At 35.7% G+C, this 25,993-nt stretch overlaps 1 long non-coding RNA gene across 3 annotated transcripts in view; it reads left to right on the forward strand.

The window, feature by feature from the left end:
* Positions 1 to 4,123: 4,123 nt before the first annotated feature.
* LOC125322019 overlaps positions 4,124 to 25,993 on the forward strand; it is a 34,624-nt gene continuing 12,754 nt past the window's right edge. For 2 of the 3 annotated variants that reach the window (XR_007201807.1, XR_007201806.1), the window contains exons 1-3: positions 4,124 to 4,243; positions 10,133 to 10,339; positions 17,667 to 17,897. This is a non-coding gene — a long non-coding RNA (uncharacterized LOC125322019). Of the gene's footprint in view, positions 4,244 to 10,132; positions 10,340 to 17,666; positions 17,898 to 21,704; positions 23,353 to 25,993 lie in introns of those variants that run through there. The other variant, XR_007201808.1, reaches the window with a different exon arrangement.

The following is a 25,993-nucleotide window of genomic DNA, read 5'->3' on the forward strand; positions in this document are numbered from 1 at the left end:
TAAATTAATAGGACCTTTAGAGATTTGTTAATCAAACTTTGAATTGTGGATAGTTTATAGTCCTTAGCAATACTTGACATTTAAAGTATATAACACTTTACAAACATTGAATAATTACAGTCTCAGCTTCTTCAGGTGCTAGGAAAATCATTTTAGCATTAATGTGCAGACAAGGTAACTGAGGCAAAGGCAGCTTTGCAGTTTTGGAATATCCTGCTGATTGCAAAGAGATAATATCACTATCCACACCACATTGATCTGGGAATTTACAAAAAATGCTAAGGAAGCACTGGTCAAGGTGATACTATGCTACTATTTTTCACAGTATGCAGTGTAATGGTGTAATATCTGTTACTGAGAAGTCTGTATATTAGTTGTAAGAATAAATTGCCCAACAATAATTTCCTCTACCAGTGAAGACGTACAGGCTCAAAGGGAAATCCCATTCATCTGCTTTGGATGGGAAGGTAAAGAGGGATTTTGGAGTATACATTGTAAAACTAGAAAGTCAATATTAAACAAACAGGCGAAAATAAGATCAGTAGGAATTTTATATAAATGGTAAAGAACTAATAGCTCTGGTAGTCTATGTCATTGCTAAGGCAAGTTTTATTGGTTCTTTTTGTTATTTGTGGTTTTTTAAGATTCTTTTGAAAAGAGAAAATAATGTGTACATATTATTGGCTAAAGCCAACATTTAGAGAACTATTACAGTAAAGCTCTTTGTACATATTAATAACTCCACTGATATTGACTAGATCACTCATGTAAGCAATGGTAATCTAAGTATGTAAATTTTCAGGACTAGTGTGTGGGTTTAAGACATCCTGAAGTTTATAAGAAAAATATTCTGTTGGTTACATCAGGTTTTTTTTTTTGGTTTGGTTTGTTTTTTTTTTTTTTTTTAATTTTTATTTTCTTAGTGTTCCATTATCTTGCTTTAGATGCAAATTATTGTACTGGAAGGAAATTTCCAAGAATTAATTATGGAATTACAAAAAACATGATTTTAATATCATTCATTTTTACAATGAACTTATCCTGAAAAACTCACTCTGATTGAGCTGATAAGATAAAATAATAAAACTGAAGTATTGTGAAGTCATCTAAAGAAACATTATTCACATTATGAAAATTAACTTCAGTTATAATTCAGAATCAAATATAAAATTTGCTTTCTATTGAACTGCATCTATTTTAACAGCTACTGAATAGAACTTCAGATTTTATTTTGTAATTTCTAATACATTTTGAGATTTTTCTATATATGCTAGTTACTTCTTGAACAGCCAGCTGCATTCAAAATGAGAGACAATGATATACCTTCTGAGGTCGCAAAAAGCCCACCTGTTTAGGACGTCCTATCCTGTAGGATAATTCATACTCCACTTTCTTGAAGACCTATTTCACAAAAGGTTTCCCATAACTAAACAGCATTTAATCTCTCAAGATAAAATTAAATTCTTGATAAACTTAATCAGATAAAACCAATAAATTTTCCTGCTAGGACAGACAGAGATGTATGTTTTTTTCCGGTAGAAATTACCTAAAAAACCCCAACCCTCATCACTTTTACATAGTGTTGAAAATTTTGCTTTGATTGTTCTTACATCCATTGGCTTATTTGAGCGAACTATTCATAGTAAACAATTTACAGAGTGAATTTCAGTTTGATTTTTCACTCATTTATTCAGGTTTTGGGTTTTTTCCCTTATTCTGGAAATACTTGGCAAACTACCTTTTATTACATTGCTGCATAGTTTATTTAAAAACAATCTGATAGGTCAATTTCATAGAATCATCATAAATGTTAGAAAAACCTCCAAGAACAGTAATTCCAACCTTTGACCAACCACCATGTCAACAAAAACATAGCACTGAGTACCTCATCCAGTCATTTCTTGAACACTTCCAGGAATGGTGACTCCACCACCCCCATGGGCCTTCCATTTGAATACCTGACCACCCTTTCAGGGGAGAAATTATTCTTGATATCCAACCTGAGATTGCCCTGGTGTAGCTTGAGGATGTTTTCTCTTGTCCTGGTGATGGTTGCCTGTCAGAAGAAGTCAACAGTCACCTGGCTACAACCTCTTTTCGGGTAGCTGTAGAAAGTGAGAAGATCTCCCCTGAGCCACCTCTTCACCAGGAAAAACAACTCCAGCTCCCTCAGCTACTCCTTACAGGACTTTTTAGACCTTTCTTTGGACACACTCCAGCACCTCAATGTCTGTCTTGTAGTGAAGTTTCCAGCAGACACACGGCAATTTAAGGTCTCTCATAAGAAAAAGAGCAAGTGATCATGAAATATCAGCCAGCTGCTTATGAAGTACTTCATCCACTTTCTGTGAAAGTATTGTAGTTGGCCTGTTTTCTTTGGATATGCCTTAATTTTTATCTCATAATTAAATATTCATGCCTCACAGTGTGTGATATCAGTATGATACTGATTCTGATTTTGGAGATGAAATTGAAAAATGTTAGAACAAGATGAGAGAACAAAGAAATTTGCAAAACAACTCTGTGAATAAATAGAGAAAAAGAAAAGTTTTACAACATTGTTCTTGGCATTCAAAGAACATCTCTAGATACATTAAAAAATTCTTGACATGCTTCTTGAATATTGTTTTATTTTTCAGCATGCACAGCCTGCAGTTACTGTATGATGACAACATAATTCAGGTTGGTAAGTAAATATTAAAGACATACATTGATCAAATGAACATGGAATCTTGAATTATCTCAGCAAAATAAGAGAAGGATAAATAATTAGCTCAGTTGGTTCAAGCAGGGTGCTAATAATGCCAAGGTCATGGGTTCAACCTTATGGGCCATTCACTTAAGAGCTGGACTTGATGATCCTTATGGGTCCCTTCCAACTCAGACTATTCTGTGATTCTGTGAATTAATGCAATTCAGAATTAAATACTGATGCTTGATTCATACTTCTTGAGAAATAGCATGTCTCTAATGCTGACCAGAAATTGCCTAATAATATAGATACCCATTTGTTTGATAATGAAAAATCAACTCTAACAGACATATTTTCAGTACTGAAAAAGATCGTCTGGGTTGTCTAAAATTTATGTCTGATTAAAAAAGCCCAACTACATAAATTATGTAAATTATATTAAATAGCTAATAAAGTAAAATGACAATAACATATTCTGTGGCATGATCCAAAATGAAATGGGGTCCTTTTATTTTTATTTTGTGCTTGGCCATCTTTACTCAATAGCTCTCATTAGTTTCCCTCCTCTTTGTGCGAAAGGGAAGAGGACAGAAAAACAGTGAAACAGTATATTAGTTAGGGAAAGTCAGGGAAACAGTATATTCTTTCTGGTCATTTAAAGGGTTAAGAAAATTATGGTAAAATGTTACTTATTTGTAACTCTGAAAAAAAAAAAAAAAGAACATGAAGAAACAGAAAGAATACTTCATCTTATATTTTTGAGGCAAAGTCCAGGGTAATACAAATGACTTGCTGAGCATCTGTTTGGGGTGAACAAAACAGCATAAACATATTGACAGAGGAAAAGCTCAGAAGACGTATTTTGACGGTACAGTACAAACTCCTGAACTGAGTTCAAGGCTGCAATACTTGTTTTTATTTTCATCCTTCCTTTTACATAGGCAATTTTCAGAGATTTTTGCTATTTTACACAGTTTTATGTTAAGACCATTTCCTTATGGATGAAAATGAACTGAAAGAAAAACATACAAATGCATGAAAATTGTGCTTTGGTGGGTTCAGTTTTACTTATCCTTTTCTTTCCACTCTTTATTCTGTTCACTCCTCCTTTGTTCACCATATGTAAGAGCAAATATTACAGCCTAACTCTTCTAGGTTACATAGGTGCTACTCATCAAAATTTTTTAAAAACCCTAATATTTGCTTTATTGCTCTATCAAGTGGAAAACAAATTTCTAGATCCCAGAAAAGAATTACTAAAAACCAGTTTCTTTATTCAACCAGTCCATTTATTATTTTCTGCAGAAAATTTCAGGTAATAATTTCCTACTATGTAACACCTGTAAAAATATTTTTTTGTCATTTAATACAATGATATTTTATCTGATTGTTTTACAGCTGACTGGATGTTGGGATATACTTAAAGCTCTGGAGATATACTCCATAACTCCCACATCTGCTCATAATTCAAAACCAGAATTACAACCTAAATCCAGAAACTTCTGATTTTATTTAATGAATGAGTGAGAAAACCTGATGTCCTGGTTTCAGGTAGGGTAATTTCTTCTCAGTAGCTGTTACAGTGCTATATTTTGGATTCAGAATGAAAACGGTGTTGATAACATGCTGATGTTTTGGCTGTTTGTTGTCACGTTTATCCTAAGTCAAGGACTTTTTTCTTTGTCTCATGCTCTGCCAGTGAGGAGGGACACAAAAGAAACTGGGAGGGAGCACAGCTGGGACAGGTGACCCGAACTGACCGAAGGGATTTCTACACCTAAGAATGTCCTGCCCAGTATATAAACTGGCGGCAGTTACCCAGAAGGGAAGATGGTCTGGGTTCAGGAAGCAGGGTTTGACATCCGTCAATGTCTGCTGAGAAAGTTTATTGTACATCTGTCCTTCTTCCATTATTATTATTATTACTATTAATCATCATCATTACTATATTTTACTTTCTTTTCAATTATTAACCTGTTCTTGTCTCAACCTGCAACTTTTACTTTGATTTTTCTCCCCATTTCACCGGTGAGAAAAGTGGTTTGTGGGAGCAGCTGAGCGGTGCTTAATTTCCAGCTGGGCTTAAACCACAACACATGGTTCAGCTATCACTATATCTAACTCTAAAATGTCACTCACTTAAAAATGTCCCTGCTTCTTATAAGTTTACAAATGCTTTATGAATGTGTCTAGCTCCTACAAGGCTGAATGACTGGCTTAGGGATGGCCAGTATGATCTTTCATATTTATCAAGTTCTTCAAAACAGGAGGGAGGTATTGAACAATTACCATGGTTACAAGTTCAAATATTACCACCAAAAACAAGAATTCAAGCTAAAAATTTAATTATTCCTGAATTATTAATAAATACATGCAGCTTGCAGGCTAATAATAATAACAACAACAACATCAAAATCTAAGTTCTTATTTTAAATGTCTTGAAATCCCACATGCCCCATGAGGAAGGCAGAAGAATCAAATTCTCAATTAGAAAAGGCTTAAAAATAGATTGAAAGTTGACATTAAGTTGAAAATGTCATGAGTTATCATCCATTCCCCTGCTCTACTTCTTGAAACACAAAAATTAAATCAAGCAATCCCCCCACTCCTCCAACACCACAAAAATAAAAGCCACCTCAAAGCCCAAAATATACTGCTCCTAGTCTCTTTAATTATCTTCTAGCAATATAAAAACATCCTGAGTTTCATAAAACAACAAACAGTATGAAAGTTAAAAAGGCATTTTCCTATTAACATTTGCAGGAAATAAATTACTCTGATCTTATACTGATATTTACATGAAGCATAATTAATACTTTTAGAGAACTAGTAAAGAGTATTATGGAAACTTGCTTCATAACTGTATTAATGTATTTAATTGGGTGCTTCATTGTTAAAATGAAGAAGCATTAATTAGACGTGAGAGATCTGAAACCGGACAAAAGATGTGTTTGGGTTCCCAGAATAGTTTATGAGACTTTTGGTGTCAGAAAAGTGAAGTAGAGCTTACTAGAGTATGCAGAAAATTAAGAATTACCAGATGGTTTTACACAAAAGCTAGGACACCATTTCTCAGCAGCATAGAGAGATGCAGGCAATGAGACGCATAGAATTTAGACTTGGCCAAATAAACTGTATTTTAAAAATTTTATTTGACTAATTATATCAGATACCTGTGTCAATTAAACTCTGATTGTTTTGGTTTTTTTAAATTGCTATTATAACTGTTAAAAGATGGAAATCTTGAGAGGCTTGGATTTTACAGGGCATTGAGACACTGGAATGAAATAGCTATGGAATTTGTAACCCAGAGTTATGGAATCAGTCCACTGTGAAAAAGATGTGAAAGACTGGAACTAAGGTAGTCAACAGATTATGTTAAGAAGACAGCAAGAATTAAGTTCTGCTCTAGAGAAAATTTTTCTCTCCCCTATCATGAGCACTCAGGTAACCTGAGCATTTCATTATTCTAGGACTAGCTGGAGGTGCTTCCTTCTTATATGCAGTAGACAAGTGATTAAAGCACTCAGTGATGATGTGTACATGCAAATTAAGTATTTAATAGGATAAAGAGATGGATGGTAACTATCTTCAGTGGCTGTTCATGAGCACACTTGCACATAGTATGTGACAATTTTCTGTCAAAGCCACAGGTTTTTAAACAAACCTGAACATTTTTCAAAGGTTTAGCACAGATCAATCCATATTAAATCACAAACTATCTGGTGAGCTAGGTGGCCCCTTTAGAAAGAGCAGAAGCAGAGAAAGATCCCAGCTCACAAAGATGAATGAAAGGGATTGGAAGTGGAAAGCCTCCTTCACAAATAAGTAGGTGCTTGGTAGAATTCCTTTAAAAGCAGCTCTGAAGTTTCAGACACGGTAAAATGGAAACCGATAACATTTTTGGACCATGGACATGTTATTTTTTTAGAATATATTATTAATTTGGTGCTTTAATCAGAATATATAATGAACACCTAGAAATCATAGTTGCTATTTTTTTCAGAATGATTTTTGATGGCATACTCTGCCAAGAGTAACCTTTCCTTCACACCAATAAAACCAGCCAATATTTCCCTTAAATTGTGTGTTTGAGCTCCATGAGAGCTCGCTCAGTAAGCAGTTTAGAATTATCTTCCTGAATAGTCTGCTGTTAGTCTCCATTATGTCAAGTTTGAGGGTATTAAAAAAAGAGAGAAAGATAGATAAGAGAAACAGATATATTTCATTCGTTTTGAATCTTCTTATGTTGTTTACATATTCTGATAGTGCAGAATGACTCCTGCAGTATGTGCAGGAATCAGCTGTGGATACATCTAGCACCAAATGCTCCTGGTCATCAGTTTCCATATCAATCCCACAGCATCGTGAAGACATTAACTGGAAGAAATTTGAGGGGGGATATTTTGCCAGAAATCTGAAAGCATTAGTGTTTTTATACTTTTGCGTCAGGAATTACCTTTGTGGGCAGCACTTCACTGCTACAGCAATCAGTTCCAAAGGATACAACTACTTTTCTGCTCCAAGTTAACAAAGAAACAGTAAAGCATGAGACAGCTTTGGCTTCATCCAGGGACGTATGAATTAGTATTGATATAGGACATATTTTCTACCCTTGAAGAATAGAGAAACTGAAGAATAGATTCTGATTATTGGCTTCACTTTGATGTTTAGCTCTGCTTTTGGATCTACAGAGATACACACTATACCTGAATATGTGTTAATTACCGTGTCCTGCTCTCAATGTGAGTTTTCTCTGTCCTAATAAATTGAGAAGGATGTATCTGTCCTCTGTGTCCTGAGAATATTTTGCCAAGATTTTTCCTTATGGTTCAGTATTGCAACTTATAAATGCTGAAAAAGAGTTTTTCTCAGTACAACTGTTGAAAGAATTGTAAGAAAATTTTTATATAGTATTTTGATAAGTCCCTGACATCCAACTGGAGGCTAAAATTTACCAGGTAACCTAAATGTATTTCTTTTAAAGTTCTGACTTTGTGTATACACATAATTTTCTAAAAATTAATGTTATTGGAATGCTACCTCTGAATGGTAAATAAATCTGAATATTTTTTTGCAATGTAAATTTTTTCCTGATCTGATTCCATAGACTATCTGAATAGGCTAATCCTACTCCTCTCAAGAAGAAGAATATTTTATTTTGTAGATTTTTGTCCACCCAACCTGGGACCATAAGTTGCTATACTGGGATAATTAGAAGGGGGATTGAATCAATAGGAAAAAGCCAAGGTATGTTTTCAGCTGGAATTGCTATCAGAGAAATAGTGCTGTGAGTCTGTACCTGAAGTTTTTAATGTTAATTATTTTTTTAGAATAATATTCTTAGAAAATAATCTAATGGAGCGCCAGCAGTTCTGTAGTGCTTTTCCAAATATAGTTTTGACTTCTTTTAAAGGGAGAGGGAATGAGAAGTCTAATCTGAATCAAATGGTTAGCCTTCTTCTAGAAAATATCAGTTGACTGGACCATAATAGCTCTTTTCAATCTATATTCAATTATCTGTTAAAACCAGCTTATACATGGCCTGTCTAGCATAGTAATGTGGTGATCACAGACCTAAAATTACTACTCTAAATAGGCCTCTTACAAGACAATATACATGGTTATCTCTTTTCCAAAAATAAATACGTGGTAGAGCCATCCCACAGCAAGATCTACTGATGGTTGCAGGTAACAAATTATAATTCTTATATGAATTATTTTGTTCCTTGTAACCTAACTACAATTACCTGAAATGGCATAAATGACACAGAAAAGTCAGAAATATTTACTCAGATGATAGAGAACTTAAATATTCTTACAACTAAAATTGTAAGAATATTTTGGATTCAGAAATGTTTTCCTGCAGCGGAGATTTAAATGTCAACGTGTGGCAAAATAAGTGAAGATTTTTTTGCCACATGCAAGTGCAGTAGTTGTCCACCACTTGCTTTCAGCATGGTCATGAGCTGGTAAACAAGAGGAAAGGGGTGGTTATATTCAGAGGATTATGCATGTATATGTGTATCATCTACATCAATAGAATCAATATTGTGAATGTCCCCTGCTGAGAAAATCGTCTGCATTAAAAAGCCTAGAGGTAAAGAAATCAAATATAAACAAAACGGAAGTTTTTGGAAAGAGAAAGCTTATTGCTGGAAGCAAAAATGTTAAAGTACATGATGGTCTCTAGATTATAAGTAATGGAAGTTCTTCTTTTCTAATGAACTATTCAAATCTCTAAGGAGCAATTGAGACCACCAATCATAATGTTGTTTCAGTGTTATTACTGTCAGTGTTATTACATCCCCATGTTGTGGGCATGGTGTTCAAGGATCCTGTTTCTCTTTTATAAAACATAACACTCTTGGGTAACTGGTCTCATTTAAATTCAGGTATGATGAGAAACATTGTATATTGTATAATAGTGCCTTACTTTTTTTCTAGCTTGATTTATTACTTTCACAGGAAAATGAAAAGTAGGCTCTTTTTTTTCCCCCATGCTAACGAGCCATGTAAGCTAAAGTGAGCAGGGGAATGTGGCAGTCTGTGCTATGATTTGTCTGCTCTGTTCTTTCGTGGCTACAGTCCTTGCCTTGCAGCAGACTTTGCTCTTCCTGGGAGACCATATATGAGGCGGCGTGCTTTCGGGCTGCCTACACAGTGGCTACGACTGGGGGTTGTGACTGCTAATAAAATGCTCACTCTAGTCTTACCTCTCAGTTTCTTGGTAGCAAACATAAATGGGTTGAAGTAGTCCTATATAGGAAGTCAGGGGTTTTATTTAATAGAAAAAAGAGGAAATTTCTTGTTTCAACTGAAACAGAATGAATGTGGTATTTTTAAACAGTGTCTATATCAGCAAGCAAATGAAAGATTTTGGTAGGGAAAAAAACCCCACAGTAATTTCTAGCAATTCAAGGCCAAGGAAGAAGAAAATGAAAGTGTGACGTTGAAAATATTAGTTTGGATGTAATTAAAATGACCCTACTACTTTGAGAAGACTGAAAATTATAAACAATGGGAGTTAAGTGATGAAAAAGTGAACATGCTATAAATATTAGGGGGTGTTTATACTTTTAATCATAACACTGCATAGGTCCTTTCTCTCATATTTTTTAACATGAGACATTGATAATCAATGACAAGGTCTTCAGAGAAGTAACCTTAAAAAAGGACGAAGAGCTTCCCTGTCACTGCAAATATTTAGACAGTATCTTTGCACTTGAGGTATTTCAGAGATGGCTCAATGCCAACATGTTTTGAAAAATCTCATTCCATGACTGTTGTAGTAGGAACTTCTTTTTAGCATTTCTGAGGTTGTTTCCCTGTGTTTATTTCCCTAGGTGCCTCTTTCCATTCTCTGTTTTTTCCCCCTCTTCTCCATTCACTTTCTCTCTTGGCTTCTGACCTAAGACTGAAATCAATTGTTTCCTACAGCATATGGCACAGACAGACTGAGATGAAACAGTTTATCCACCCCTGACCAAACTCAAGAGAACCAGGAAGAGAAAGACACCTGCCAAATTCATCCAGATGGTATCCCAGACCAGAGAAGCAGGCCAGGGCCCAGAGCTGCACCTATTATGCCAACCTGCCTGCTCAAGACCTGCAGATATACCTGACCTGCAGTGACCCCAGCAGAGAGTAAGCAGAAAGTGTATTTTCTGAATCTTCTCATTCTGTTTTTCTATTGTTTCATTTTGTAAACAAAAATAGCTCTCAGAATAACATGGCTATAATCAATGGAGAAATTTTATCTTATTAGTGGAAAAAAAGTTTAATGAAGTAAGAGAAACCAAGGTCCATTCTCTGAAAGAAATGCAGTGTTCCTTACAACCATGGTATATATGCATTTTTTCAATATCTACTCGAGTTTAAATACTTTTATTTATTTTTTTAAATTTAATTTAATTTAATTTAATTCATTTCAATTCAATTTTATTTTATTTTATTTTAGTTTAGTTTTTTTGTTTTGTTTAATTTTCTGAAAAACAGAATTAGATAATGCTTTTACTATATTGGGTCCACTGGGCTCATCAAATAACAGTATACTCAGCAACTACCTCCTTTCCTTTTTTTTTTCTGGTTGGTAGGGATGAGTGGGACGTGAAGATGATGAAAACCAAGTGTCATTTTTTAGTGTACATGTTAAGAAATTATCTGAAAGTTAATGGATCTGGAGAGCTTGAGGGTTCACATTTGACCTGCTTATAGTTATTGGTTCAGGCCTTTCACAGTCATGTAGCTGTTGAAATTCAACAGTTATTCTCAGTTTCTAGTAGAGTCAGCATCTATTTTTTCACCTACCAATTTAATCATAGGTTTTTGGGAGTCTGGATCCATAAAGAGACTTAAGTATCACAATGCTGACTATTGCGGAAAACCTAACTTTTAGCCTTCCTGCTAAACAGGGGAATCCACAGCCCCAAGTCAGTTTTAAAGGTTCTCTAAGCAATACATAGAGAGAATTAGGCACATAAAAACTGGCTTTAAAGAACCAGAATTTTCAGTAGGAGACTGTTTAATCCACCTTTTGTGAAACATGAAGGTCAACATATTGTGTATATGTGTCCTTATTCCTTTCAGGCTTTGGCATCTTCCTTTACTCAGATATTTATCTGTGAATTTTATCTTACATTAGTTCATGCACAACTGGTCTTAGCTATATCTGACCTCAGATCTGAGAAAGAGGAAGATTTGGATGAGTAGAAAAATGAATCTTTTTGGCAGCTAGAAAAATGTAGTGGCCAAGTGTTTACAGACTGTTGCAAGGTATGTAGTCTAAATCAGTTTCTTATTTTCTTCATTCCAAGACTCATCCCTTACTCAAAGGACCAGTTATGAAAGTATTATGTGATAACATTCTATCATGCTGAAGTTTTGCCAATGCATGAAATATTTTATCATGCCACTGTGAAAATAGCAAGGCTCTCATATGTTGACGAAGTCATTATCTTCTGAATCCCGAGTTCTATTACTTGCTCCAGTAAACAGTTGTTAATTTTATGCACTATAGCATGACTTCAAAAGGACATTTCCAAAAGAGGACTGAAGTTCAAATAAACTTAGTTCTTCAAATGAAGTGAAAATCCTGGGATATCCAAGAAAAATAAAAGGAAATGTGAGAGTTATGAACTATGAACTGTATTAACTATGGAAATTTTAAAATTGTTACAGTAAACAGGTTTTTAAACCCTCTTTGCACAGGGATAAGTAAGATTAAGAGGTCGGAGCACTTAAGTACCTTTTACAGAACAGACATAGAAGAAGATAATTGCAGTGGAAGCAGAAGATAGACATAGTTGTTACTATGTGTGTTAATATGTGTGTCTATTAATGAGAAAGTGTACAAAGAAACAAGGCACAGAGCATGCACCTCATTCAATCATTAAAAGACAACAGGCAGCCATTGATGGGCCTTAAGTAAGTATAAACAGTTTGATAAGAGATTAATTAAAGAAACAGAACAGTCAACAATTAAATAATTCTCACATTTGAATGTTTTAGGGGTTCTGAGGAGGGAAAAAAGGGATATTAATAAAAGGACAAACTCTTTAGTTATCAAGCCCTGAATAAGAGACAATGTCTAGCAGCAAACATGAAGGAGCCAGTTTGTGACTCAGAGAGCTAAAATTTGCTTTATTGTATCTTGTTTGTTGCAAAAGAATCTCGGTACCTCTAAATTGTCATTTTAGAGGTTAAGTTGCGTAGGAGTGAGGATGAACAGCAATATTTGTCTGACAGTTTAGTTAGCATTACTGCAATGAGGGAGTCAAGTGTCATCCTTAAAAGGACCACACAAAATATTGATCTAAACCCAGCCATTGTTATGGGCCACAGTGAGGGCACTCATGATGACAGCTTGAGGCACATTAGCCAGCAAAAGTATATCCATAGTAATTCAAGTACAAGGCACTGTTCCTGGGCTGATCCGGTGTACCTGTAACCTTCACTAGGTTGAATGTCTTCCACTTGCCCGGGGCAAAGTACTTACTTTCTGTAATTTTATATGTATACCTTCTGTCTCTACTTATAAACCCAAGCAAAGACACAGCTCATCTCTAAACAGAAAGTTTACTTTTTGTTGAAGAAAGGACAACATCTACTTAACTCTTCTCAAGGATGTCTTTCAATTTTAATAAGCTAGAAGATGGCCAGAATAGGCAATATCTATCAACATTTTAGTATGAGATAACCTAGAGAGGTTTTTCAGTCTTCCAACAGATTTTTCTACATTCTGCTGAAGAAGTCTGGCAGCTACACTGGAGGCCTGACATTCAAACTTACCTGAAATGTAATGAGATGACTCCATTTTTCTCCTATACAAAACCTCTGTATACTTTCCATGTCTGCTGAGACAACCCAGCCCATCCTCAGTCTCATAATTTCTTCTAATTTTTCTTTGGTTTTCCAGATCTCCTAATGTTTTTCCACCATCAGTATACTTCACTTTGAAAATCAGGTGTATGCCATCCAGTTTTGTTATTTGTTTCTTGTGTTCTAGAAGGATGATTAAAACAAGCAAGAAAACAGAAACAAGGATATCAACTTTCTTTTTTTTTTTTTTTTAATTTCTGCTGGAAAGATAAACCAGATTACTTCTCTTCCACATAGCGTACAAGACATGAGAGGAGATGGGACCTTTCCTAATGAAGACACATCTGCTTCACCACTGATTGAATAGCCTAACAAGATTACTGCTGGAGCCTTGTCTTTCCTTAAAAGTTAGTTCACCCAGACTGATAAAAGTATAGACCAGCTTTCCAGCTCTGTAATATAGTGCAGATGTCTCAGTGTTCCCTATGGACAAAACACAGACACGAGTCTGCGTAGTGTTACTGTGATTCAGTGTCATTCATGCAATAATGTTCTAAGAGAACATCTACAGCTACACATAGATGTACACTCCTTTATATCTATACCTCTCAGGTTCTTGTATATGAAACCAAGCAGGAGTAATTTTTAAACCATAGAGGAATGATTTTAGGCAATTACATAATGTCTATAGCTTTCCAATAAAAATATTAAAAAAAAAATTAAAGCAATTATTTTGTATGTTACAGCTGCCAGTCTTAAAGAACAAAGTATTTCTAAGTTGTCTGAATAATTATTTAATATCTGTTTCTGTTGTCTGGACCATCTGCACAGCCACATGACCTCTTTTAAAAAAGGATTTATAAGAACTTGAGCTTTGCTCAAAACAAAAATAAACAATTTGCCATTGCTGCTCTAAAGCTGTTAAGAACTTTACAACCTGAAATGCTTTGTAAAGCCAGAAAGTACCCTATCTTCTTTCATTATTCTTCATCCTCTGAGGCTGGTACAGAACAAAGATGAGTCTTGAACATATGACTATTTTTATATCCAGAACCATCTCCAGCAAATAAGTTGTATATCTCACTTGCTAACAAAGGTTAATAAAACATGCCAACAAAAGTTGAATGAAGTTGTCTGAAGACCAAAATTTTTCAATATAGCTCACTTAACTTCCACTATACTTAATGTACAGGACACAAAGTGCTTCAGATTCTTTGTGCAGTGGATGTAAAAATATCCATCTTATGGTCCTTATGATTTTGTTTGATTGTTACTATTGCAAATAGACACACACCAATTCATAAAGGAACATTTTAATGTAACAAGTAAATTACAATTGAAGAACAATCAGAATCAAGATTTCTTGGTTGAATGTTGAACCTCTGAGTGCTGCTTTGGCCAATAAGCCTTACCTAAGCAATTTTTTGGAGGACTGGGGAGCAAATATGGTCCACCTATCATACCACCTTACTGCTGAATTTATATATAAGTGATGGCGACTGAAGCTTAGGCCTTGTGTGTCCGGCAGAAAGTGCAGAGGTATGTTACTAGGTAGCAGAAAACAGAATGGGTCTTATTCCTGAGAACAGAGTTGTCCTGAATTAAATATAACTCAGGAGTGCCTCTGTGCTTCAGTTTAGTCAGAAGGGAAGATGGTGCCTGAGTTTCACTGGGATGGTGCACTGAGACTTTTCAGCTTTAAAGCGGTCATGCTGTGAGAGCCTGCAGAGGCCCTACAGATAAAGTTGTGTAAGGCTGACATTTGCTGAATACAGTCCTTAATGATCACACTAGATCTCTCTGAAGCCATTTGTGATCTGAAAGCTGGAAAAAACACCCTTTTAAGGGAAAAGGTAAAAAGCTGTAATGAAGATAAGAGGAACCCAACAATTCACATTCTGCATTTTTTGGAAGAAAGTTGTTGCCTGTGATCCCAAAGAACTGAGTGTTATGTCAGCTTATCTGAATAATTTCACCAACAAAATAACAGAGCTAGTTTTGCCAATTTAAATTCCATCTCACATTCCATTATGTTCTCAATATATAGTCAAACACAAAGATGAAGGCCAGTTATTTTGTGAGTCATCTTTTGTGAATACACTGCTTGGACTGCAGCTGCCTGTATCTTGGAAAAAAAGCAAAGAAAGGAGAGCAGGAGAAATGGAAAAGTAATGCTTACATCTCCATTTCTAAAGCATTTATAAAAGACAGAATTAGGGCAAAGACATGGGTAAAAAGTATTTATTCTCACTGTAGCTATGGTACAAGAGAATAGTTCTTTGGATATCCAAATGAAATGAAAAAAGAATTTGAGGAAGTAATGGGGGGATGTCAGTGTGTTTTTTTAAAGAGCTGAAAAAAGAATATGGGAGTAGCAGGTCTTAACTAAATGATTCATAGTGAACATTGAACTCTCAATCCAGACTTTATTAGCTGGTGAATCATTTGTGGCAGATTTTTGCAGATACATTGTTTCTTTCAACAATAAAACCTATTATGTCAGGAAAAGCATCCAAATAGTATTACTTGTGATTTTATTTGCTTGTCTTTGGTTTATGTATTTCTTATTGTTTTCTTACCCTATGCCTTTTCAGCATGTTGTGCTGAGACAAATGGGTACATTTCCTTTAAGTATGTTTTTCATCCTCAAAGACTTGTTTTGTTTTGTTTTGTCTGCCTGAGAGCTGCAAAAGAAACAAGTTGTTGTTTGGGCACAGAGCAATAATAAAACCATTGTACTGTTAGATGTAGTAGTATTAAAGGACAGGATGCTATTGCATGTTTGTGATATTTGGAAACAGTCTAGAAAAGGCAATTCTGAATTTTTAGCTCAGAATAACATTGCAAAAATTAAAATTGAAAAAAGGAGATCATCTGACACAAAGATGTATTAAAATTATGCATGCCATATGTCTTAATGACACTAAAAGTAAAACATTTCAAAGAAATTTTAATATGCCAATATATCTTTCAACGTCATATCACCATCTCAGCAGCAGCATCAGTGAAGTTTAGTTCATATCAGCTCTTTTAGACATCAGCTCTAAAGTTTTATCTTCACTCCTCAGTAAAGGGGTAAACTGTCTTTTCCATCCCACCTCTCCATAAACACCTGCAATTCTCTGGCCTTCCTTCTATATTGTAACTACTGAAAATGCCACTTCACTGCCTGCTGATTTCTATACAGGATATTTGGCAGATTTAAACAGAATATCAACATTTTGGTTCAGATCATCATAATACTTCTGAAGTGAATTCCCAAGTCTTACCACAAAAGGTATATTTGTTTGAAACATACTGAGAATATTAGCAAGTGCAGACAAGAGTCCTTTTGGAGGGAAGTAAACTGAGTTCTCCATTCCAGTCAGTTACCAAATGTGCAGCAGTGATTTATAAGGATCTGAGCCAGCTGCTCCACACTGTCATGAGTTTCTTCAACACAAATATGTCCTATTAGAAGTATAAGTACTGTCACATGTACTATTGCCCACTACCTCTCAACCCTTTAACTAATGAACCTTATTCATTCATTCACACTTCCTTTCACTCAAATTAATTTCTGTCTTTTTCATGCGTTTGTAGTTCAGTGATATCTTACATATTTTGTCTCACTCGATTTTATTATTACCCCTTTATTATTGCTGTCTTGTGCAAAGATTCGACAAGATCCCAGATGGGTTCCTGAGGAGATGACAGAGCTCATTCCTAAGGAAATGACAGCACCAAAATTTATGCATCAGTATAATAACCTTTTGGAAATATCTAACTGCCTGTGGGCAACAAGAGTAGGCAAACAATGCCTCAATTCATCTCAGAAGATGAAGACCCTGTTTATGAAGGCTCAGTAGCACCACCACAATTTGGGTGAAATGCAGAAGACGTTCATTGATTACAAGCTCTTGAACTGAACTTCGTGGTGGAGGGCCCCACCACCACTGCTGTCTGACTGCATGCTCCCACCTGAGACCTTCGGATTTCCATCTAGGGAAGTTTAGGAGCCTATCTGGCACTGCCTTGTTCTTCTCATTTCTCACTGCAGACAAAAGCACATCAACCTTTCCTACTTGCTCCCTGCCACAGATTGTATCAGGAACCCCCTGTGTGAGGATTCTAGTTTTCAGCCTGAAAAGAAATTGTGGTGTTCTGTACCTGTCATTGTTACATGTGCAGTGGGAGGGGAGGAATGACAGCCCTAGTGTCAGAATTGCAGAGAGATGACACATAGCACTGAATCATAAAGGCTGTTTTGTCTTTAAAAGCTGTTCTGAGGCTCTGAGCTGTGAGGGAGTCTTCTGACTGGCATTTAGGTGTGTCAAAAAACACCTGCCCAGCCTATGTCCTGTGTGAATCTAATTCAGCCCCGGTACTAAGCAAGCCATAGAACTGCACTCACCAGAGTCCTCTAAAGACCTATGCACACGGTTCCATGTCTTTTTCAAAAGCAGTGGGTTATGAGCTGATGATATGATCAAAGGGCCACAAATGGGATGCTTTTCTGTCATTTGGCCTTTTGATTCTCAGCCTACAAACTAGAATGACAAGCAGGAGAGAGGGTATTTTGATTCAGGGTACAGAGCAGTTAGTGGTAGAGCTAATGTTTGCTGTTTGTAATGCTCCCCTTCCTCCTCCCTTGTTCTTTTTTCATCATTCACAGGATACTTCAGCCCTTGGTGGGCTATTGAGAGCAAGCAGTGCCAGAGAAAACCTGCTCCTGGGACTTGACTGGGTCATGGATTTCTCTTCATGAAATTTTAAGCAGCCACTTCAGGCTCAGGTGGCTAATGGCTTGCAGGAAAGACAGCAGGTGAAGGTTTTCATCTCTTGCTTTAGTAGACAGTCTGCAGGCAAAGGCTCTGCTGTGAGTTGTGAAATTCTTTGTGATCAGGTGAGGAGGGAGAGGAGGGAGGCATGTTTTGCCATATTTGCAGACACACTATGATTTCTAATGATACATTGTTTCATTGAATGATCTATTTTCACTTGGTTTGAAATCAGAGTTACCCTGCTAACTTCTAAGACCTCAGGCACTTTACCTGAGAATGCTCGGAACAAGAGATTTTTATTTCTTTAATTTTTTTTTTTTTTTTTTTTAGGATTTGTGTGTATGTACTCTTATGGAAGAAACGAAACAAAAATTAAGAGATTACCATTAGTGTGGGAATTGTATTTCTTATAGAAAGCACAATATTCTTGAAGGCACTTGGAGTATCCTGCTCCACCCTCATATCCCCACCCCTGCCCCTAAATTTGTCATATAGTCCTAACTACCTTATATTTAGACAACCAAAGGTACACACCACTCTATTAAGGTTTATCTTTTTCTTGCTCAGATACAACATCTGTGAGTGATGTGAGTAGGCAACATTTCCCAGTGAACCAGCCAGAACCAAATATGGTGAATTATTGTCACGATCTTTTCAGAGAAAGTAGTAAAATCCCCACAAAATTGAGATAGGAATGTGTAATTAACCACATTGACATTATCCACAAATTTATCAGTAGATAATTCAATAGATGGGTACCACATTGTTTAAAAGCCTGTCACTAAAAGCCTGTAATTTTTTCTTGGTGTTATCTATGTTATCCAAACAAGAAGTTTTGAAGAATGGCATCCAAAGTCTTGACCATTATATTGCTCAAGATAGTGGATTTGGTGATCATAAAATTGTCAGGCCACTGATCTGTACTAGTTCAGTCTTGCAAGACTTCACAAGAGCAAGGCAGAGAGAGGCACTTTCTTTTTAACACAGGTGTGATTTTTCGAAATGTTAAGCCATGATAATGAAGTAGTAGTAGCTCACAGTGCCATGAACTGAAAGAAGAAAGCCTACAACAGTGACTGCAAAAAGGGTATTACACTCATTGCTGCTATTCATTCCATATTCCCAAGACAACTTCATGCTGGTGTGTAAATTGGACACAGAATAGAAACAGGCAAAAACACAAGCAGGAACTAACTCCATTTCCACTTACGAGATTTTTCTTTGTGCCATGTTGGTGTGGGCTATGATATGCTTCTACCATTTGCCTGACACAGAAAAAGGTCAGTATGACAGCTGATAATGTGGTCAGGGCTGCAGAATTCCTTTACTTTTTATGGCTTTGTATCACATGTAAAACCGAAATATTAAGTAGGAGACAGAACTAAACTATCCTGAAGTAAAACACAAGACCACACAGACTGTGCTGTAAGGACAGAGTTTCAGTTTATTCACTCCTGTTGTAACATTAGGAGGTAATTACCTGCTAATGTAGAACTAGCCAATGAATCCTGAAGGCTGTGTTAAATTTTCACTTTGGAAAATTTAAATCTAAATTTTCTCTCCATAGCCCTGTTTTCAAAGCATCTAATTTCATATGGTTCCTTGGACATGAAGAATGATTCCTGTAACGCTAGAAAGACTTAGCAGTGATAATGCAGACAAAAGCATGTCAGATCAGTTTTATTCATGGAGAGGGCCACTCTCTGAAGAACAGTGAGAGTAACCAGCAGGGGAAAATATAATTAAAGAAATCCTTCCATAGTCCCCTTCAATTTTCTCTTTAGTCAATGGAATGGAAAATACATAATACTTATATTCTTAGCCACACCACCAGACCAATCCCTAATATTGATAAAAATTATTTACCTTTGCCTAACTGTAGCTTTGATTTTGTATCATCATCATAGTGTTCAAACACTGTACAGTTCAATCAGAGCTTTGCAATGAGGAATAGAACTATAGAGAAAAACTCTGTATTTCCTATTATTTCTTGATAGGTAACAAAACCCCAGAACAAGCAAAAAAAAAAAATGTTAGGAGACAAATTCTCTTATCCAGCAAGCTTGCAGGTCTATCACTGAAGCTAAGAATCGCAGCTGCACTTAGGACATTAAAGAGATGAGATCCAGTCTATATATAGCCCTTCTCTAATAAAACTGCTGTTAGGAATTTAAGGTGTTCTCTTTCCAATGATTATTCAGAATGTATTTTTGGTGCAGCTGGAAATATTTTATTTACAAATAAGCAAACCTGAGGAATGAGAATGTAGCACAGCTGATAACCTTAAAGGTAAATATAAGAATTTGTTATTACTTCTAGTGCAAATGCAGATGCAGCCCTCAACACTAATGTGTGATCAGTGACTAATGTCAGATCAACATGAAAGACTTCAAAGGCAAGAGAAGTTCTCTGATCATGAATCCTCACAGGGTACCATATGATTACATAAAAGTATTGGAGTTTCTGCATAGAAGATGACTGGTTAAAGGTCATAAAAATAGATTTATTTATTGACAAACATTATGATGATTTCAAAGCAAAGCTATAGAAAATATTTTTCTAATAGTGTTATTTTCTGTCCATCAAGTGACAATTTAATAACAGTTGTTTTATAAACAGAAACGTGTATCCTACCAGTAGGGGTTGGGAAGGCCCACGTCATATTCAAGACATGAAGTAAGTTTGCTCAGACTTTGAAATACTAATGTTAAGAAGAAAGTGGTTAAACAACATGCAGAAAATAGGGTCAAATTCTACCAATTGTTTTGATGTGAATCTGGGGTATTTTCACCTACTCTGTTTAGAATATTATGGAATTAAACATAAAAGGAGAGGAAAAAAGGGGATTATGTCTAATTGCTGGTCCATGGAGTAGTAAGACCAAGTCTGGTACCAGGTTGATATTGGTATAAACCTCGGAATTATTCCAGTGAAAATCAAGAAAAAAAATCTGCAACTGGGTACATCAATACCTCAGGGGTCTAAAGTTCTGATCTCAAGTTTAAATTAATTTTTCACTTGGACAGCACAAATGTACTGGGAATAAAGACACAGTAAAATACTCACTAAATATCCCAAAAGGCAACAGTTCTTGATCTGAATATGTCAGTTCAAATCTATTATATTCATCCCATTAACTCATATTGAGTACACAGAGAAACAGAGTGGAGGAATGAGAAGAGATCAGGCTGTATGGTTTTCTTCATAAACCTGCATGATGGAGTTAATAAGGAAATAGTAGCAACCATGAGGTAGGCTAGAACAGAAATAACTTCTTTCCTTGGAGGAAGAAGAGAGTAGAAAAAAATTTACTCTGTCACAGTTTTGGTCAGGGTTGAGAGACAATCTGCACATCCAGAAAATGGAAAGATTTCAACACTCATAATGAGCTTGTTATCATCTATAATTTTCTAGACATTGTTCTGGTCCCTGTGTCCATTTTAATTAATGTCGAAATTCTCATTTGCACTGAGAGTATGGTTATTTTATGTCTATGTGTTCTCTTATACATTTTTTGTTTGTTTCAAGATTCCTTTCACACCAAAATATGATAGTTACTTCAGTTTGTTTCATACAAATATTCTTAAATTAAAAGAAATTTGCTCATCTAGGCAGATTTGTAGGAATTTTCAAAACTTTAGCATATTCCAAATACCCAAATGGATTTTGTGGCTTTGACAACAAAATTCTTTGTGCATAGAGCTATGAATACAGTTATATTTTTTAATGATACATAGCAAATCAACAAATACTTTTACAATATGGGATGATGACATGTTTCTCAATTTGTAATTCATTATACCATGAAAATGAAGCTTTATGGTGTCATTAAAATGTATATAATGTAATAAGAAATCAACATTTGTTATAAAAATAATTATTTGAAAACAGCCTGGCAATATGACAAATAAATAAACCTATCATTTTTATATTATTACAGTAACAATAAAATGCAATGTCTGAGAAAAACATAACAACTCAATGAAAAGAATAAAGCCCTATAATCATGTCCTTAATTATAGAAGAATTGTAACAGCTCCAATTTTGCTAAACTCATTTTAAAATCTACTTTTGGTTTTTAATTCATACAAAGTGATTTGATACTTGAAGTGTATATCGTATATGTTGGTATTTGCTTGCCATTCAGTGTTGCATTTAAATACTATTCTATAAAAAAGAACTGAGGATAAATTCAAGCTGATAATTTGGTGTGTGTCAGGTTTTGTGAATATTATCTATCTAAACATTTTGAACGGAGTACTGAGAAAATAATACACAATTCTGTGATGCTTCCTCGTACATGGAAACAACCTGTTCCTCTGTAAGTTCTACGAGCTCAGAGGGGCTTTTCATGAAATGTGTATTTGAGATTGGGAAAAAAATGCCAAAAAAACAGAGCTATTGAGTACCCTAAGTGCAGATTAAAAGGGGCAGTTCCAAAGAACTGAACAAATATGTGTGCTTGTATAAGCATTTAGAGAAATTCTGAAAAATTGAAACACCTTTTTTTTTTGTCTTCTTTTTTTTCTTCCTACCCCAAATATACCCTATCAGGGACTTATATGTCATATGACTAATTATATAGTGTAGATAAGACTTTCAAATTAAACTGAAATTTTCATTAATCATCAATATAAAATAGAGGATATCATTTTTTCCTCTTTAAAATCTTGAAGATTAACAGAGGGATCACTTTCCAGAACTACGTAACAAAATTTGGGTGTCTTACACAGATATCTGTATGAAAGGTAATTATCTAATTCTTTAAACAGGACAGACAGTGATGTCTGCAGGGCAATTTATCTAACCAGTTGCCTATTTGGGAGGAGATATAAAACTTCTTACACTCCATTAATTGTGTGGACTGGATCTTCCAGTGGGGATTAAGTTTCTTATAAACAGGAATTTTGGGTTTCATCTCATCTTACTTCAACCCTTTACATTTTTTTTTTGTATAAATAGGTTCCTTTTATACAGTAACTAAAATTTTTAAATAAGAGTATCAGTAAAACAAAACATTATTTTTGTCTTTCCCTGCCCTCCCCCACCAAATCCAGATTGGCCAGATATTGCTAGTGAGATCCCTGAACTGGGATGCTGTCACTGAGCATCACGAGCAGAATCATTTCATGTGGCTCTCACGTAATACTGTTCTCAGGTGACTGTTTTGCATACAATAAAAGAGTAGGCAGTTATCATATCCTATTATTATGAGCCATTAATCAGACATTTCTGACAGTTAAAAGTATTAGTCTTCATATCTCAGCAAATAGTTGGAATCTAAGCCTCTTGTTGGAATTCTGTCTCACTATGTGAATCAGAGGATTTTGGGCTGCGTGTTGGGGTGAGTAAAGACAAATATTGCATAGAAGAATAAGATGGAGAAACCTACGTAATGTACCCAGGATACAATAATTAATGTTTTATTATACTGAGATAAGCGTGAATAAATGATAAGCTTTTCTTAACACAGTGAGCTGAGAAAAGGGTCAGGAGTCTGAGGAAAAATATCAGGACTCTAAAGAGGAGTAGGAGAATTGATGAATAATCAAAGTAGTCTCTGAGAAGAGATATGTGGTGAGTAATCTTGCATTTCAATTTTTCTGCCGTGCTAGGATATTAGGTCTGTCTTTCAGGCCCAGAAAAATTTCCCCCAATGGTAGTGGAAAAGATAATGTAAAATATATATAAATATTAGAGCAATAATAAAAAACCATACAGTTTTATGAACATTTCAAGGTCAGAGAATGAACAAAGGAAGAGGCTAATTTTTTTTACTGCCTCTTTCTTCTCTCTAATGCATAGACAGCAATGTGCAGAATAGTCTAAGCACACTACTTCAAACTCTGCTTTACAGATGGCGGGGCAGTGAATGGTATCAAAATAGATCACTGCATCATGAAATGGTACCCCAGTGAAATGATGAGAAGTTGTGCATTAATTACAGTTCTGGTGGGATGGGTAACTCAACCAATTAAGATACGAGCTCAGTTTTAATGCATGTTTTATATTCAGAAAGAAAAGGGTACCAAAAAACCCCCTCAAAAAGCATGCCTCTCAGCTAAATAAGATGAAGCTTTGAGGGAAGGCAAAGTCTGTGTAGTGACACAAAGGAAGGATAAAGCTTTTCCATAGTACTATTTATTTGTATGTCTAAAAGACAATGTGTGGCTGATAAAACATTCAGGAGGAATCATACTATAAAGCAATGAAACAGTACATCTTTTTCTTCTGGGACATCAGCCATAGACAGCGATGTGCACTGTGCATCCACTCAAGCAAGTTTGTTTTCCTTTCTGATTGAGTTTGCATGCTGAACGCTGATAGCCCAAGTAGGTAATTAGTGTCAAGCAAGGAGTTTGAAATGACTTTTTTTTCTACAGAGTATGAAATTTGATCTATATTGCTGGTTTATCTGCAATATTATAAAGAATTTAGACCTTATGTCTTTTTAATCATCTTTTAATAATCTATATTTTTTTAAAAATCAGTTCCTTATGTTCTCTGGAACAGCTTTATGTTAGCTTAGAGTAAAAAGATAACTCACAAAACACCACATGAGATGATTACCTTTTTTTTTACCAACAGTGATTATGTCAAAGAAATTACTGAACTCTAAATAATTGTACACTTGTTTTGTGCCTATTTTCACAGTATGTGTTTCCAAAGCTTTAGTTAAATCCTGCTAGCACATGGCACTAACAAGAGGAAAGATTTGGGTTAGCACCTCAGGCTCACTAGCAGAATCTAAAAGCTAAACTTTAGGGACAAGGGGATCGTACCATGAGCATGACTTAATTGAAAGAAGATAAGTAACATTGCAACAAAACTTTTGTCCAAAAATGAAGAGCTCAACAAAAATTCAACAGTCCCAGGGACCCTAGAATGTTACTTTTCAGCTAATTTAGACTTTCATTGGTGTAATGCAAAGCATTAAATTTTTCCACGGTTTCTTACCAAAACAGTAAATCTTGCCATCCTGACTTGCCAAGCTGAGGACCAGCCAAAATTAAAATGGTCCTTTCCATGGCAAAGGGAGGGGGAAAAGAAAAAGGTGGAATATGTAGAAAAAATAGAGAAGAATAAGGGACAGCAAAGAGTGCTAAAAGCTGTCATACTCTTCTCACTATTGCCATGGAGGGATAAAGACAACAAATGGTGCTCTAAACCACATAGCATCTGCCACCTTCTGTTTCCCTACCACATCTTTGGTAGCAGCAACTGGCTTGACCTTCTAGGGCTCTGGCATGGGCAAAGGAGGTAAATTACTTGTTTGTCCATCTCCAGTGATGTGGTCCCCTAACCAGCTGGCAACTGCAGTGGTGCCTAAGGGTTTCATTGTCAATGTGTGTATCATAAAAGGAGTGAAAATGTCCTTCCCATCACTTGACAAACAGGAGGGGCATAAAAATACCTGAAACAAAACCCCATTGCTGTCAGATATTACAGCTTCACGTAGTTGTTGGGATCTTCTTCCTGTAGTGAAACTGAGATAGTAGAAATTACATGCCAGATGAAAGATTTGATTTCATATCTCAGTATTTCTGACTGAAACCTGTGCCACATGATACCCATTAGCTTTGGCTAACTTTTAATGTAAATGACCACAGAAAAGAGTTCTGTGTAGAAAAAGACAAAGACTGTTTTGAGCACAGCACAGAGATCTCTTGCTTTTACTAAGTAAGCATGTAAGTAATTTCTTGTGAAGTTTGGATTTCCAGAAGTAAAAAAAATCAACCTTCTTTCTCGTCTTTCTCTTGCCTTCCTCTTACTTTATAATACTCTCTGGAAGTGTTGTGGCTTAACCACAGACGGTAGCTAAGCCCCACACAGCTGCTTGCACACTCTCTCCCAGTGGGATAGGGGAGAGAATTGGAAGGGTAAAAGTGAGAAAACACATGGGTTGACATAAAGACAGTTAAAAGGTAAAGCAAAAGCTACACATGCAAGCAAAGCAAGATGAGGAATTCATTCACCACTTCCCACAGGCAGCCAAGTTCCGGAAAGCAGGCTCTGCCACGTGTAACAGTGACTTGGGAAAACAAACACCATCACACTGAATGTTCTCACCTTCCTTCTTCTCCCAGCTTTATATGCTCAGCATGACACCATATGATCTGGGATATCCCTTTGGTCAGTTGGGGTCAGCTGTCCTGGCTGTGCCCTCACCCAACATCTTATGCACTCCCCTACTCCTTTCTGATGGGGTGGTGTCAGC

The sequence above is a fragment of the Corvus hawaiiensis genome, chromosome 2 (assembly GCF_020740725.1).
Source record: "Corvus hawaiiensis isolate bCorHaw1 chromosome 2, bCorHaw1.pri.cur, whole genome shotgun sequence".
Taxonomy (NCBI): Eukaryota; Metazoa; Chordata; class Aves; order Passeriformes; family Corvidae; genus Corvus; species Corvus hawaiiensis.